Raw genomic sequence first — 16,441 nt, 5'->3', positions numbered from 1 at the left:
AAAAACCTTGGATTCTTTGTTGTTGGGATCAAAAACATGAGTGTTGAACTCTCCGACCAGAGCGGTTTTACAGTCCAAAACAGTGGTAGATTTGGTGAGAGTCGAATAATGAGCGTGTCAAACCTCAGGTTGTTTCTTGAAGGAAGAAGTTGATAAAAGACACAGAGGCTATTCAATTCAATTAAAAAAACTTTAATAATCTTCAATAGTCAATTAATTCAGTTGGCGTGCTTCATATAAAACATTTACAGTTACAGCTGGAAGTAGACAAAATACAATTAGTTAAAAATATATAGATTACTTGACACAATGACAAGAAGCAGGTAAGTAAGAGTGGTGTGAAACCACAGCAATTACAGACAACTGAATAAATATAAAACACATTAGTTGAATATACATTAATAAGAACCACAAAACAATTTATAAATACAGTGTAAACAGATAAACGGTGGTGAACCAGACCTCCAAATAGCTGACACCCAGCATACAAAAACAGTTGAAAACAAGTGCAAAACAAAAACCACTCAGAACAGGTCTGAATGGAACAAAACAGAAATTTCCATCTATTTGGGGGAGGGGGGTGTTCTAGATCATTGTTAAACAATTGCCTAAGTACATGATTATCTCTTAAGTATCTGTCGCTCACTGACCTTGGTTAAGTCTCTCTGTGGCTCTCTGATAATTTTGAGACCCAAGTCTAACAATCCTTTTCAAACTGTTTTTGTTCTTGACACTTAAGTTACAAAATACAAGGAAATAAATGAAAAACATAACACACTTTCAATAAACAACTGATAAAACAGACTGTTCAAATGTTGAACAGAACAGGGCCAAATTTCAAAGAGCTGCTTAACGGTTAGCAATTTTTTTTGCTTAACGTAGCAAAAATAATCGCTTAAACCATGGAGGATGTACACATATTTCACGAGGTTAAGCACGTAAACAAACGGCACGCACAAGATTGTAAATCATTTGCTGCAGCAAAATAGAAGAAGGTAGGCCCCCTACTGACAAAATGGCGGGCAATATTAATGCAGAGTGGCGATAAAACAAAAATTAACGCCTTCTCTGTCTTCCATGTACTATTTGTAATGGTTCAAAGCGCCACTTGAAAGGTTTACACAACTTGAGAGAAAATAAGAAGATAATACTTTGTACATCATTCCTTAAACATTTCAGACGCGTTTACTTCGCTACACCTACCATACAAACACACGTCAAATACACACCCAAATGCACTGCTGCACGCCACACCAATAACATATTGCAATTATGTTGCACTGTGTGTGTGTGAAGGGCCCAATGGCGTAGGGCTGTTTAACAGTAAGAAAATTTGTTTGCTTAACATAGCAACAAAAATTGCTTAAGCGTAAACCTATTTCACGAGCGAATGCTAGCTTAGGCACGTAACATTTTAGATGTTTGCTTTAGCAAAAAGCAAGGTGATGACAAATTGGCTTGCGAAATAACTGCGGAGTGGCAAGAAAAAAAGTCATCACCTTCTGTGGTCTGATATGTATTATTGTTTAATGGTTAAAAGTGCCCCTCGAAAGGTTTACACACTAACTTGAAAGTAAACAAGAAGATAATACATTGTACGATCATTTGTGAAGCTTTTTAGACACTCGTTTGGGTCACTACACCTACCCTCAAACACACATACAGTATACACCGCTGCGCCGGCACAATACAACATTCGCAGTAATGTTGCACTATGCGAATGGGGTGCAAATGCATAATAGAGGCTTGAAGGACCTTTAGAGCCTGTTATGAAAGGGTTTTTGATAATAATTAATTATTTTGAGTAATTACCAATATTGTCCACTGCCTATAATAAGTGAAACAAAGAAAGAGTACAATACATGATAACACAACTTATTAACCCAAATCACCTGACGTCTTTAAATGTATATAGCCTATTTCACAGCAACCGTCTCAATGCGTTTTAGTGCCCTTGGCAAATAATATTCTTTAATCTTTCTAATCTAATAGCAAAAATAACACCTGGCACGTGATGATGAATTGAGCTGTAAGAACTTGACTCTCGATCATGAATATGTATGAGGTATAGTAACCTGTAATCTTAAACAAAACCACAAACAAAAACTTTAAAGGCACTGAACACTATTTTATGAAGTTGCAAGTTCTCCGGAGTTGATAGGGATGGTAGTTGAATGTGCGACAGACTCTGCGACAGAGATTTGCTGATGGCCTCTCTTGGTCTGTTCTCTTAGAAGTTTGTACACGAATTGAGTGAAGACCAGTAGTAAGGCATTTGAATATGAACATTTATGGATACCAGTAAAAAAAAAGGGAAAAGGGGAAGTAGAAGATGATGGAAAAGGAGTGCAGTGAACCTATTCAAAAACATTGTTGTGCTTCCATTTGGGCCTCACATATCTGCAGATTTTGTAGTATTAAATAAATAAAATTAATAATAATTTCTTTTAGCGCGCATTTAACAATTACCATCTGAATGAGCTTGCATTGATTTAACGTCCCACTAAAAAACTGGGTCCTACACACTTCAAGATGAATTTTGCTTGGTTCATGAGTAATGAACTTTTGAATTACGAAATTTGAAGTAAAGGCCACATGGGATCATACATCAAGCAAGACTTAAAACATAATTATTTATTTGCAAAAGTGCTTTGATATGCAACTACCTTGTAAGCTAACTATTAGTAATTAATGTTCTCATTTTTAAATAAATAAGAAAGTTAATTAATTAGTTTAAGCTAATTATTACACTTAATATTTCATGACCTTAGTTTTAACATGATAAAGAATCAGACTCAGTTGTGTCTTAGCAACAGGACTTATTAAAAAAGTCCCTCATAAGTTTGTTGACATCCATGAGAGGATTGAAACTGTGCATAATATTTATGCAAGTATCAAATGGAAGTGCTCTTTTCTTTGTCCTTTCAACATGTTCAAACATGAAATTCTAGGCCTGCTCATGAGTCTGTCTACACTGCTCTCCCTTTCAATGTTGGTTTTACATGTATCTTTCACACAATGATTTGTTGTCATGATAATTCTTAGCAGTATTACCTGAGCGTCCCTTTGTTCCTAGGCAACATCTTAGCAGAATATGAACAACTGAAGAGGTTTTTCATGCGTATCTTATTTTCTTTTGTGCTTGCTTGTCTGGTCATATGCCTCTTACAGACCTGTGAAGAAAATGATTTGGGGTTGAAAAACAAAAGTGACTAAATTGGGACTCGAACCAAAGACCTCCAGATCAACGAGCTGGCGCTCTACCAACTGCGTCATCTAGCCCTATGTTGGCAGTCTCCTCTTTTTAAAAATATTTTTGTTTGGGGTGAAAGTCAGAAGCCACACAACCAATAACTGTCATGTAGCAAGATATCTCACCCAGTGTGTGATGCATGGCTACACTGCAGCTGTATCGCTGTGACTGACACTCCCCGGCCGAACAAAGAGGTTGACAAAAAAGGGTGACCGCTAACATAGGGCTTGATAGCTGAGTTGTTTTTTTATAATGACCCCAAACTGCAAGCAATTAGCATACCGCAAGCTTCAAAAACATTGAGAGGGAACCAGTAGCTCTATCCTGATGCATCGTTATAAAGGGCGCTCTGCATAGTCTTTAACATAGAATGTGTCACTCACAGGATTAATTTAGATATCCAAATACGATCATTCAAAATCACACCTCAAAGGGTTTGTTTTGGCGACTAAATAATTAAATTGAAACTGTTTGAATTCTGGACGCAAAGCTTCAACACAGGAGTTCAGTAACTGTAAAACCTGTTTGTTAGCAGTACTGGAGTTTAGCAAATTTATTTATAGATAAAATAACAAAAGATTGACAACAACTGACCTGGTATGTTGCAGGACGATGACAAAAAATTCACTGCAGTAAATTTTCAATCATACTTTATGGCCTCGGGTCTCTTACAAGAGGCCTAACTGCTGGGGTGCCTGTCCGCAAATCTTCTCGTACATCTCAGAGTGTCATAGTCTCAACAACTCCTACAAGTAAAATAAAGAATGGGGAATTGAGCAAAGAAAAATTTGCCCAGTCTGTTCCCTTTAGGTTTATTGTTTAAAGACAGTGTGACACTTTTGGTACTTGTCAAAAACTAGCCTTCACAGCTGGTGTATCTCAACATGTGCTTAAAATAACAAACCTGTGAAAATTTGAACTCAATTGGTCATCGAAGTTGCGATATATTAATGAAAGAAAAAAACACCAAGTTGTCACACGAAGCTGTGTGCTTTCAGATGCTTGATTTCGAGACCTCAAGTTCTAAATCTGAGGTCTTGAAATCACACGACGGGAAAATTACTTCTTTTCCGAAAACTACGTCTCTTCAGATGGAGCTGTTTCTAACAATGTTTGATACTATTAACCTCTCCTCATTACTCTTAACCAAGAAAGGTGTTTTAATAATAATTAATTATTTTGAGTAATTACCAATAGTGTCCACTGCCTTTAATAAGTGAAACAAAGAAAGAGTACAATATTTGATAAATTAACTTATTAACCCAAATCATCTGATGTCTTTACATGTATTTAGCACATTTTACAGTAACCTTCTCAATGCAATTTAGTGCCCTTGGCAAATAACATTCTTTAATCTTTCTCAGCTAATAGCAAAAAATAACACCTGGCACGTGATGATGAATTTAGCTGTAAGAACCTGAGTCTCGATCATGAATATGTATGAGGTATAGTAACCTGTAATCTTAAACAAAACCACAAACAAAAACTTTAAAGGCACTGGACACTATTTTATGAAGTTGCAAGTTCTCCGGAGTTGATAGGGATGGTAGTTGAATGTGCGATAAACTCTGCAGTGTCGAGATTTGCTGATGGCCTCTCTTGGTCGGCACGCTGTTCTCTTAGAAGATTGTACACGAATGGAATGCTGACCAGTAGTATGGCATTTGACTATGAACATTTATGGATACCAGTAATAAAAAAAAGGTTGAGAAGGGAAAGTAGAAGATGATGGAAAAGGAGTGCAGTGAACCTATTCAAAACATTGTTGTGCTTCCATTTGGGCCTCACATATCTGCAGATTTTGTAGTATTAAATAAATAAAATTATTAACAAAGTTTCTTTTAGCGCGCATTTTACAACTACAATCTGAATGAGCTTGCATTGATTTCACAACCCACGAAAAAACTGGGTCCTACACACTTCAAGATGAAATTTGCTTGGTTCATGAGTAATGAATTTTTGAATTACGAAACTTGCAATTCCGGTTAGGGCTGGAAGTAAAGGTCTTATGGGATCATACTTAAAGCAAGATTTATAACATAGTTATTTATTTGCAAAAGTGCTTTGACATGCAACTACCTTGTAAGCTAACTATTGGTAATTAAGGTTCTCATGTCAAAATAAATAAGAAAGTTAATTAACTAGTTTAAGCTAATTTTTACACTTATCATTTCATGACCTTAGTTTTAACATGATATATAATCAGACTCGGTTGCGTGTCTTAGCAACAGGACTTATTAAAAAAGTCCCTTATAAGTTTCTTGACGTCCATGAGCGGATTGAAATTGTGCATAATATTTATGTAGGTATCAAGAGTAATATCCAGGACACAGCGTTTTAGAGACTAATTTGCTCCATTTCACAGATAAATTAAGACAATACAATATGAGCAATATCAATATCAGAGCAACATGCAGGCAGTTTCTTGGCACAGTTATTCATCATCGTCGTCAGGTCAAGCGTTTTTTGCCTTCCTTGACATGTTTCTTTAGGCACCTTTGTCTGCCATGGATGAGTTTTCAAAGTAGAAAATGTTCACCTAGTTTTTTGACAAGAGTAGTATGCACAATGTCCTTGGGATTGGCACTGCAGAATTTGTCAGAGCAGTATGCACAATGTCTTTGGGATTGGCACTGGACAATTTGTCAGGATTTGACCCGCCTGTCCACACAAGGGATGGCACAACTCTACAGTTTGAATCCAGATTCAAATACCTTGAAGTTAACATGCAGGCAACCAATTAAGTAGGAAAACACAGAAAACAAAGATATTTGGAGGAGAGCAATAGCGAAAGCTGCCACATTGCTCTGCATGGAACACTATAGGCTGAGACCCAAACTGGTATCTGATCTTGCTTTCAACATCTGGAATGGGGTTTCCTGGTAGGTGACTGTAATTATCAGTTAGTGTCTAGGTGGAGGTTAGTGTCTATAAGGGTTGGTCGTAGGCCTAGTTGTGGGTGTCTGTAAGTGTGGTTATGAGTGAGTGGTTAGGGTTATAGGATTAGTGTTATAGAAATCCCAGGTAGAACTATATAGGATTAGGGTTAGGATGAGGGTTTAGGATGACTGGGTTAGATTTGTGTCATGGACAGACACCTACAAGAAACCCCATCCCTGATATTGAATGCAAGATCACATAGCAGCTCTGGTCTCTGTTTGTTTTAAGCCATTCGCACGCCAACTAAGAGTAATTTTAAGACCTTTGCATTTCTCTGAGTCCCCTGCCCTCGTTTCCTCAGTTAGTTCAAGACACACAATTCTGATGTTCCCCTCCAGGACATAGTGGTACACAGGGGTTCAACAACCTACCACACGGCCAGACATCTAACCAATATCCTCCATACATTAGTCTGGCCTCACATCAGCAACTAAAGTTTGACATTAATGTCAGTTTTGTCAGACAACACTTGATCATCAGTTCCTCCAACACTTTAGCAATTAGGATCCACAGATGACATTGACCATTGAACTAAAGTAGACTGATACCATCCCCCTTCCATGATGATTATGTCACCAAAAAAGCGGATAGCAAAAGGAACACAGAGTGTGACCCTATTTGACCTTAACTTCTAGTAAAAACACGGAAGTTAAAGCCAACGTCAGTTTTAAACTACATGTATTTGTAACCTATAGAGAAAAAGTGCTGCAGCTTGCTGTTCCGTTCCATTGATCAACAGGTTCAAAGATAGATTGATAGATAAATAGATATATAGATAAATTATATAGATAGATAGATAGATAGATAGATAACAAACCTGGGAAAATTTGGACTCAATTTTTGTCATTTCAATTGCAAGAGAATAGTGGAGCAGTTTCTCCTAATGTTTTCCACCATCAAACGCCCTCCAGCTGCAGATGCATAACAAAGGCTTCTCAGCTGAAGTATTTGACTATTTGAATGAGAAATTACCTCTTTCTAAAAAAATATGTGTCTTGCAAATATCAACAGTTCTCCAAAGCACGAGTAAGTTGTTCTATTAATAATTGTGTTGAGTAGGGGCCTAATCATCAAAAGTGTCCAGTGCCTTTATTCACCCATTGATACACTCTCTTTATATTTCAGGAAAATTACAGAGGGACCATGGTCTAATACATGTACACTGCGAAAGCTTTCACACAAGCAGTCAGCTTAACAATTAGCCCACTAATAACCAATTTATCACACTACATGAATACAATCTGTTAAAGACAGTGGACACTATTGGTAATTGTAAAAGACCAGTCTACTCACTTTGTGTATCTCGAAGTTGCAAGATCATAATGAAAGAAAAAACGTCTTGCCACATGAATTTGTGTGCATTTAGAAGGTTGATTTTGGGACCATGAATTCTAAATCTGAGGTCTCACATCAAATTCGTGGAAAATTACTTCTCTCTAAAAACTATGGCACTTCAGAGGGAGCCATTTTTCACAATGTTTTAAACTATAAACCTCTCCCCATTACTCGTTACCAAGTTAAGTTTTATGCTGATAATTATTTTGAGTAATTACGAATAGTTTCCACTGCCTTTAAAGTTATGTTTACAGGAACATTACAGAATTGGTTTTGCTTACAAAACAGTTACTGGCAGTGTAGGCACTTTATGTAATCCATCATCTACATAAAAAAAACAGTATTCATTTGAGAGCGATTGACCTTCTGGGTCACATGAAAATAGTGCGACACCAATGACACATTTGTCATGACATCAATTTTAAGAATGAAACGCTTACTGAGCAACAAACTGAAAACAGGAAATTAGTTTTATATAAACAAATATGACACTTCAGACAGAAATATTTCAAGGGATTTTTTTCTTGAAATTTTGATATAAATCTGTGATCTTGGACATGTTTTTTTCATACAAACTCTGTAATGTTCTTTCAACAAACAAATCAACAACAACGGAATAAAAGTTACTTTGGAATGTTAATGTCAACAATAATATGAACTAATAGCTGTCAGTGTAAAATTAAACCACCATTAGTCTACCAGCTAGTTATTTAAAAAATAAGTTAACTTAATGCGCGGTTTTCTCCAAACATAAACTTTTGGCTGCCAGGATTTTTCAGCCCTTCGTAAAATTACTGAAAATATGCATGCATGGGTAATCTCAGGAGTCTACACTCATTATTGGGAAATCAAAATCAACTAATTTGTTTCATATCCTTTAACTTTTTGTGGAAATAGTTTAGGTCAGAGAATGCTCTAAAGTGTAGATACATAAACTACAGATTTGCACAATTATCTTCTGCTCAGAACTAAAAGGTCATTAATGGAAATTTCATATTTCTAGTAATCAAAGAATCAAAAAGTGAAAAAAGCAAACAAATTTGAAAAAGTAAATTGATGAAAATCACCAAATTAATGTTTTACTTTGAAACAAAGGTTTCTCTTTGCCAAATTCAAATCCCAATAAACCTCATTTACCAGGAGCTCAAAAATATGCAAGCATTTTTATGAGACCTATACAACTTGCAATGAAGACTGCATATAGTTCTGAACACTGTGTTGACAACTGTTGCTTTGGTAAAATTCAATAAGGAATGCTGTCAAACTACCATTCCTATTTTAAAAGATGTTAAACTTTCATTCAGGATAAAGAATGATAGTTTTGGTTTCACCCTGACATCGATGTGTGTTAATACTCTGTACTCTCCTGTGTATTGTCCCATGTCCTGTGAAAAGACCACTCAAGATGAATGCCCTAAGTTTTTCAGTTACAGTTAGTTCATGTCATGTTTTAAGAATGGACAATGCAATTACTACCAATAAAATGTAACAAAAATTATTGAGGTATTTTATTTAAGTGTGTGCAATGAAGACTATATAATGAAACCTACTAGAAAATTGTATATCATAGAACTAGTCCCTCAATCAGAAAATTGATAAAGATAAGCAAGAAATGAGAAGAGGGATGTCTTGTTCAAAGCTTGTTGCTGATCTCTTGTTCGGTGGCCAGGATGGAGTTTCTTGGTAAGAGTATGTTAAGTGTTGGCCGACAGAATTTCAGTTTCCTTGGTCAAGTCAGTTGTGTTGACCACATTCGACCTAAACCACAGACCCTAATCCTAACTCAACCCTAACCCTAAACCCTAAGTCCGTATCCAGACCCTGCTCACCTTCAAGAACCCTCAAAAACTACCAGGAACCAACTAAAGTAAGCTAAGGAATGTCTAGCTAAGCCCTACCTCAAGACCAATTCATCCACTTAATGCCAGCCGAAAAGGGTTACACCACTGTTGCCATATCTACCACAAAGTATGACCACGAAGTGGCTTAAGTTCTGTCCTCAAGAATGCCGTCTACCAAGACCAACCAAAGCCAGCAGTAGAATGCTGCCATCTAAGCCCTACCTCAAGACCAATCAATCCACTTCATGCCAGTCGAAAAAAGTAACACCACTGTGGTCATAGCTACCACAAAGTATGACCACAAGGTGACTAAAATGCTGTCAACTGACACCTACAAACGCCTACCAAGGAACCCTATCCTGGCCAATGAATGCAAGATCAACAACAAGCTACAGTGTCTACTTCAGTCTCAAGCTATCAGCACACCCACGTACTGTCTCAAACAGCATCGCATCACCAATTTCAGCCATTACGTTTGAATCCTAGTAAATGTGTTTGTTGATCAAGAGTGTTCTTCAAAATTGTTAGGCAAAAAAAACCTTTCTATTCAAAGTAAAATATTCATTTGTTGATTTGTATTTACGTTTTCAAATTTTGTACGCATTTTTTCAAAGAATGATCTTTTGACTATTAGAAAAACGAAAGCCACTAATGACCTTATAGTTCCGAGCAGTATAACATTTTGCAACTACTGTAAGGAAAATGGATGAGAATGTGTATAAATTACTAATTGTTGATAGAATGTACCAGCTGAAGGCAAGTACATCTGTAGTTTAAAATGCATCTATAATTCAGAGTCTTTTCTCTGACCTAAACTATTTCCACAAAAGCCATTGTATATTAAATAATAGTAGTAAAAAAAGATACATCAAAAAAGTGTGGATTCCTGAAGATTTTGGTTACATTTTTATATGTAGTATTGCATGGTCCTCGAAAAAACATCATGTGGATTATATGTGAACAATTACACAAGGCAGTTCATACTAAATTGCCTTAAAAGTTGATGCTGCTTGAGTTCTACAGAACCACTTCCAAATTTTAACCCTTATTGTAATAACAAAGGAGTGGTAGTTTTACAACAATCATTACTGATTTTTACCTAAGCAATAGTCGGCACTGTGATTGTTAACTAAAGAGTACCTTTGCGTAGAATAACAGAATTAATATTTATTGATACAATGGGATCCATTTCTGGATGCATTCTACACTGACCTGATTCCATTCTTCTTCTTGCAAGCTTGAGTACAGATCCAACTTTGCGTTTAGACACAACTAAAGTACTGCTTGATTTCTCATCAAATAACCCATGATTTGCAAGAAGATGATTTTGGGCATCTGCAAATAACGTAAAGTTCCTTTAAAAGGGCTACATGTGAATTGTATCTTTTTCTGTAATGAACATGGGAGGCAGCAGGTCATATATCAACCACAGTAATGGATGTACATGAAGTTTAACGAGGCCAATGATCATGAGTAAGCATTTGATAATTTGTCCCCACCCTTCAGAAAGGTGGTGTCATCCGTTTCACCAAGGATTGATGCCGGCAGCGGGACACAGTGTTCATCTAGTTGAGCACTGGTCGAAAACATGTGGGGGGGGGGTCATTGATATTGTGTCCCCCTTCCTCCAAAAGTTAAAGGGACATGTAAGATCTACATGCAGATTTGACATTGTTGTACTGATGTGGTGTTATATAATATAGCATACACAAGTCCCGTTTTATCTGCACTCATGTAGGTCTGGAGAAACATGCTGGTTACAAAGACTATGGCCTCTGTTGCTCCATGTCTTGGCTTTTGTGCCCTTCAAAAGACTCCCTTTGACTTTAAGATTTTCAAATGGAAGTGCTCTTTTCTTTGTCCTTTCAACATGTTCAAACACGAAATTCTAGGCCTGCTCATGAGTCTGTCTACACTGCTCTCCCTTTCAATGTTGGTTTTACATGTATCTTTCACACAATGATTTGTTGTCATGATAATTCTTAGCAGTATTACCTGAGCGTCCCTTGTTGTTAGGTAACATCTTAGCAGAATATGAACAACTGAAGAGGTTTTTCATGCGGATCTTATTTTCTTTTGTGCTTGCTTGTCTGGTCATATGCCTCTTACAGACCTGTGAAGAAATTGATTTGGGGTTGAAAAACAAAAGTGACAAAGAGTGGGACTCAAACCAAAGACCTCCAGATCAACGAGCTGGAGCTCTACCAACTGTGTCATCTAGCCCTATGTTGGCAGTGTCCCTTTTTAAAAAATATTTTTGTTTTGGGTGAAAGTCAGAAGCCATACAACCATTAACAGCGGTGTAGCAAAAGATCACAACCTGGCTACACAGCAGCTGTATGGCTGTGACTGACACCCCCCGGCCAAACAAAAGGGTAACCGCTAAAATATGACTTGATAGCTCAGTTTGTTTTTTTATAATGATCCCAAACTGGAAGCAATTAGCATACTGCAAGCTTCAAAAACATTGAGAGGGAACCAGTAGCTCTATCTTGATGCATCGTTTTAAAGTGCGCTCTGCATAGTCTTCAACATAGAATGGGTCACTCACAGGATTAATTTAGATATGCAATATAGGATATTTCAAAATCACACATCAAGGGGCTCGTTTTGGTGACAACATAATTCTGATTTTTGGGTTTTCCCTTGTGGTTTCTATTGATATGTTTTAATTCTGGACGCAAAGCTTAAACACAGGAGTTCAGTAAAACATATTTGTCAGCAGTACTGGAGTTTAGCTTATTTATTTATCGATAAAAAACAACAATTTTACTGCAACTGACCTCGTATGTTTTAGGACATTGGCAAAGATTTCACTACAGTAAAGTTTCAATCGTACTTTATGGGCACGGGTCTCTTGCAAGAGGCCCTACTGCTGGGCTGCCTCCCTGCACATCTACCGGCAAATCTTCCCGTACATCTTAGACTGTCATACGTGTAGTCTCAACAATTCCTACAAGTAAAATAAAACATTGGGAATTGAGCAAAGAAAAAATGGCCCAGTCTGTTCCCTTTAGAGTTAATGTTTAAAGACACTGCGACACTAATGGTAATTGTCAAAAACTAGCCTTCACAGTTGGTGTATCTGCTTAAAATATCAAACCTGTGAAAATTTGATCTCAATCTCAATGGGTTGTTGAAAGTGCGAGATATTAAAAAAAAAAAAAAAAAAACAAGTGTGCACGAAGCTGTGTGCTTTCAGATGCTTGATTTTGAGACCTCAAGTTCTTAATTTTAGGTCTAAATATCAAACATGGGAAAATAACTTCTTTTTTCGAAAACTATGTCTCATCAGAGGGAGCTGTTTCTAACACTGTTTTATACTAAAGGCACAGGACACTAATGGTAGTTACTCTAAATAATTAATAAGCATAAACTTACTTGGTGATAAGCAATGGAGAGCTGTTGATAGTATAAAACATTGTGAGAAACGGCTCACCATTAAGTATGTTGCTTTTGAGGAAGAAGTAATTTCTCACGAAAATATTTAAATTGAACTTGAGACCTAATCTGAGGTCTCAAACTCAAGCAACTGAACGCACAAAATTTGTGCGCCAGGGTGTCTTTTTTTCTTCCATTATTCTACGACCGATTTAGTTCACAGTTGCAAAGTTTTTTTTATTATATATGCATAATACGTTGAGATACACCAAGTGAGAAGACTGGTCTTGAACAATTAACGAAGGTGTCCAGTGCCTTTAAGTATTGCCATTTGTGGCGTTAGTCATTATAAAAACAACAATAATAATAATGCATTTACAATGCTATCTATCTAGTGTAAAATGCCTATTCCAAGGCGCAGCACACACAAATAACAAAGTAACAGAGAGAAATATAGAATACATGGACAAGTGTATATTAATAATCTAAAACATGTTATAAGCTGGAGCTAAATAAATAAGTTTTCAGCAAGTTTGTTGAACAATTACCTGCAAGTAAAATCAAAGTAATGGGGTTTGAACAAAGAAAATTCAACATTCAAGTCCTGGTCTAGTCAGTTTTTCTTTGTTCAGTCAAATCTGAATTATTTAAAATCTACTTAAAATCTAGTTAGAATCGAAGTCAGATTCCCTTGTGGTTTTCTTACTTGATAAGTAAAATAAGGAGTACATGAAGTATACAAAGTATTCAAGGAATAATCTAAGACAAGTTACAAGCTGGAGTTAAATAAATGAGTTTTCAGGTAAAGCGCTCCAAAGTTCTTAAAGCACAAGCGGAATTTTACTCCCAAAATGGTGAACGTGGTAATCACTAGTAGCCACATGGCATTGATGCAATTGGTAGATACCTTGAACAAATTTGTTATGAGAATTATTTAATTTTAGGAATTCATAACTTAATTTGAACTATACAGAGTTCCCCTTAAAGGCAGTGGACACTCTTGGTAATTACTCAAAATAATTGTAAGCAATAAAACTTTCTTGGTAACTAGCAGTGGAGTAACACAGTATGAAAAAACGGCTCCATCTAAAGAAACCTAATTTTTTAGAAAGAAGTAATTTTTGCACAAATTTTATTTTGAGACCTCAAAACTAGATTTGGAGGTCACGACATCTAAAAGCCCCTATTTCGTGTGACAAGGTTGATTTTTCTTTCATATATTTCGCAACTTTGACGACCAATTGAGTTCAAATTTTCACAGGTTTGTTATTTTGTTCATACTTTGAGGTACACCAAGTGAAAAGACTGGTCTTTAACAAATACAAAAAGTGTCCAGTGTCATTTTGCTGGAGTTTATTCAGGAAGCCAACTTAAATATTGAACTAAACAAGTTTTAAAGGCAGTGGACACTATTGTTAATTACTCAAAATAATTATCATCATAAAACCTTTCTTGATTACGAGTAATGGGGAGAGGTTGATTGTATAAACATTGTGAGAAACAGCTCCCTCTGAAGTGACGTAGTTATTGAGAAAGAAGTAATTTTCCACAAATTTGATTACCTCAAGTTTAGAATTTGAGGTCTCGAAATCAAGCATCAAAAAGCACACAACTTCATGTGACAAGGGTGGGTTTTTTTCCGTAATTATCTCGCGACTTCGACGACTGATTGAGCTCAAATTTTCAAATGTTTGTTATTTTACTCTTTGACAATTACCAATAGTGTCCACTGTCTTTAAGGAGGAATAAGACAACTTTAGACAAACACGGATGGTCACCTTATTACCTTAAAACAAATTTTTGTGGGGCCTTAACTTAAACAAACTGGACAGTGTTGGATATTACTAAGACAAATTGTGAGCAAAGAAACTTACTTGGTCAAAAACCATGGAGAGTGCTAAGTAGTATAGTTCATTGCAGTAACAAAAGACTTCAGGCCTGAAGCCTTTGTTAACAACTAAAAGCATAAAAAATGCGTCAAAAAAGGGTGTTTTTTCTTTTGTTATTCCCTTGCAAGTTCAATTACCAATTAAGTCCAAATGTTCGCAGATTTATTATGCATGTTTTAGAATACACCAAGTAAGAATACTGGTCCTTGACAAGGACCAAAGGTGTCAAGTGCTTTTAATTTAAAAAAACTTAGTAAACCTAAGCCAAATAACTAAAAATGTAGCTTTTTGTTTCAACCAGATGCAACTTTAGACAAAAGAAAAAGGCCAAAGAAAAGTTACAAAGAAACAAAAAAGGGGTGTTGTTAGAAGGATATTATTAAGGAGTATACTAGAGTATTGGATGCAGGAATGAAACAGAGGTTTAAGCTACACTGAGGACAGACAGATATCATCAGAGAGTAGGGTGGAGTGTTAGATACAGGAAGGAAACAGAAGTTTCATGAAAAGAGGAACGAAATTAAGAGTGTTGTTGCTTCTATTGGTAACAAAGATAACTATACAAGTTAGGACAATTAGTGGTTCAATAGAGAAAGCTACTGAGGACAGAAGAATGTCGCAATATTTGTAGGTAAAAGCCAAGGTTCTTACTTAGTTGTGCAACATGATATTCCATTGACATCCTGGCATCAAACAGAACTCCCTTATTACCTACAGATTTGGCAAGTAAAATAGTTGTGTCTTCATGGGCACGTTTTTTAGGGGTTCTGACGTGCATAGAGTCGCTCTCTTCACCAACATACACACAAAAGAAGATTCCATCATCTCCAAACAACGCCTCTCATGATACCTTTGATATTATGTTTTCTGTGGCGATTGCATGGTCCATTTAACCACATTGTGTAAATTACGCGTAAACAATAAAACCACCCATTCTCATTGATACAATGCACTGACCTGAGTCTAATGTTCTGCTTGCAAGCTTGAGTGCAGAACCGACCTTGACACAAATAATGATGATCAACCATATCTGCAAATAAAGTTTTTGAACATAGATTTAACTGACCTGGATTTTTAACAGATTTTTGTGAAGAGCAAGGATAACAGCCATCAGAACAGATTTACAACAGTATGAACTGATGCCCCCATAAATGTGCTCTTCCATGTAGTAGGACAGTATTTGACTTTCCACAACAACTTGTTACTGACAGGAGTGTTGCTTTTGTTCTTTTAAGATCAAACCCCTCTGTTTTTCAATAAGAATTTTGTTTTTAAAATGTGGTTTGGTGATAACACAAACTGTGCCATTGTGCTCTCATACCCCCTACTTGTATATCATCTTGAAGCTACCTCTTTTTACATTTACATATATACAAAACACATAGGGTCCCAATAAAATGCTATCTATAGTTTGTAAATGGTTGTTCGTATATTTGTGGAGTAAAAGAAATGTTTTTTAAAAAAGCAGGAAAAAACACAATTTAGGGCCAAGATAAATCTGTGTGGATCATTCTTTAGTAATGTTAAAATTATGCTTTTTGTACATGGACCAATGGTCATTGTGAACCAGTTTGTCTGCAGATAACATCGATTACCAACCATAAGGCAACCATTACTGAAATGCAAGGATTCTAAAAGACAGTGAGAATTTGTGCAATTGTATTTCCTGGATGAGAGAGTAACGCTCAGTGAGAGTACAAAGAACAGTGTAGTCATGTAAACGTGAGGGGCAAAACATTTTGAGTACAGTGTTTTGTTTTGCTGTCACTCTATAAGCATATGATACAATTCATGGAGACAAT

The 16,441-nt window shown here is 36.3% G+C and overlaps 1 protein-coding gene and 1 long non-coding RNA gene across 3 annotated transcripts in view; one reads left to right on the top strand and one right to left on the bottom strand.

Moving 5' to 3' along the window:
• Positions 1-16,441, top strand: part of LOC139939130 (uncharacterized) — a 257,440-nt gene that overhangs the window by 150,756 nt on the left and 90,243 nt on the right. The gene's annotated exons all lie outside the window — the stretch shown is intronic.
• Positions 177-15,649, bottom strand: LOC139938610 (uncharacterized). Of its 2 annotated transcripts, none has more exons than XR_011786180.1 (7): positions 15,597-15,649; positions 12,153-12,322; positions 11,365-11,482; positions 10,582-10,704; positions 3,848-3,999; positions 3,055-3,173; positions 177-2,075 (listed from the first exon to the last, which is right to left on the bottom strand). It is a non-coding gene; the product is annotated as an uncharacterized lncRNA (long non-coding RNA). The 2 variants fall into 2 exon arrangements; XR_011786179.1 differs by having other exon boundaries at positions 12,209-12,322.

This window comes from Asterias amurensis, chromosome 6, assembly GCF_032118995.1.
Source record: "Asterias amurensis chromosome 6, ASM3211899v1".
NCBI lineage: Eukaryota > Metazoa > Echinodermata > Asteroidea > Forcipulatida > Asteriidae > Asterias > Asterias amurensis.
The sequence above is the reverse complement of the archived record's forward strand: the minus strand, read 5'-3'. Positions and strand labels throughout refer to the sequence as shown.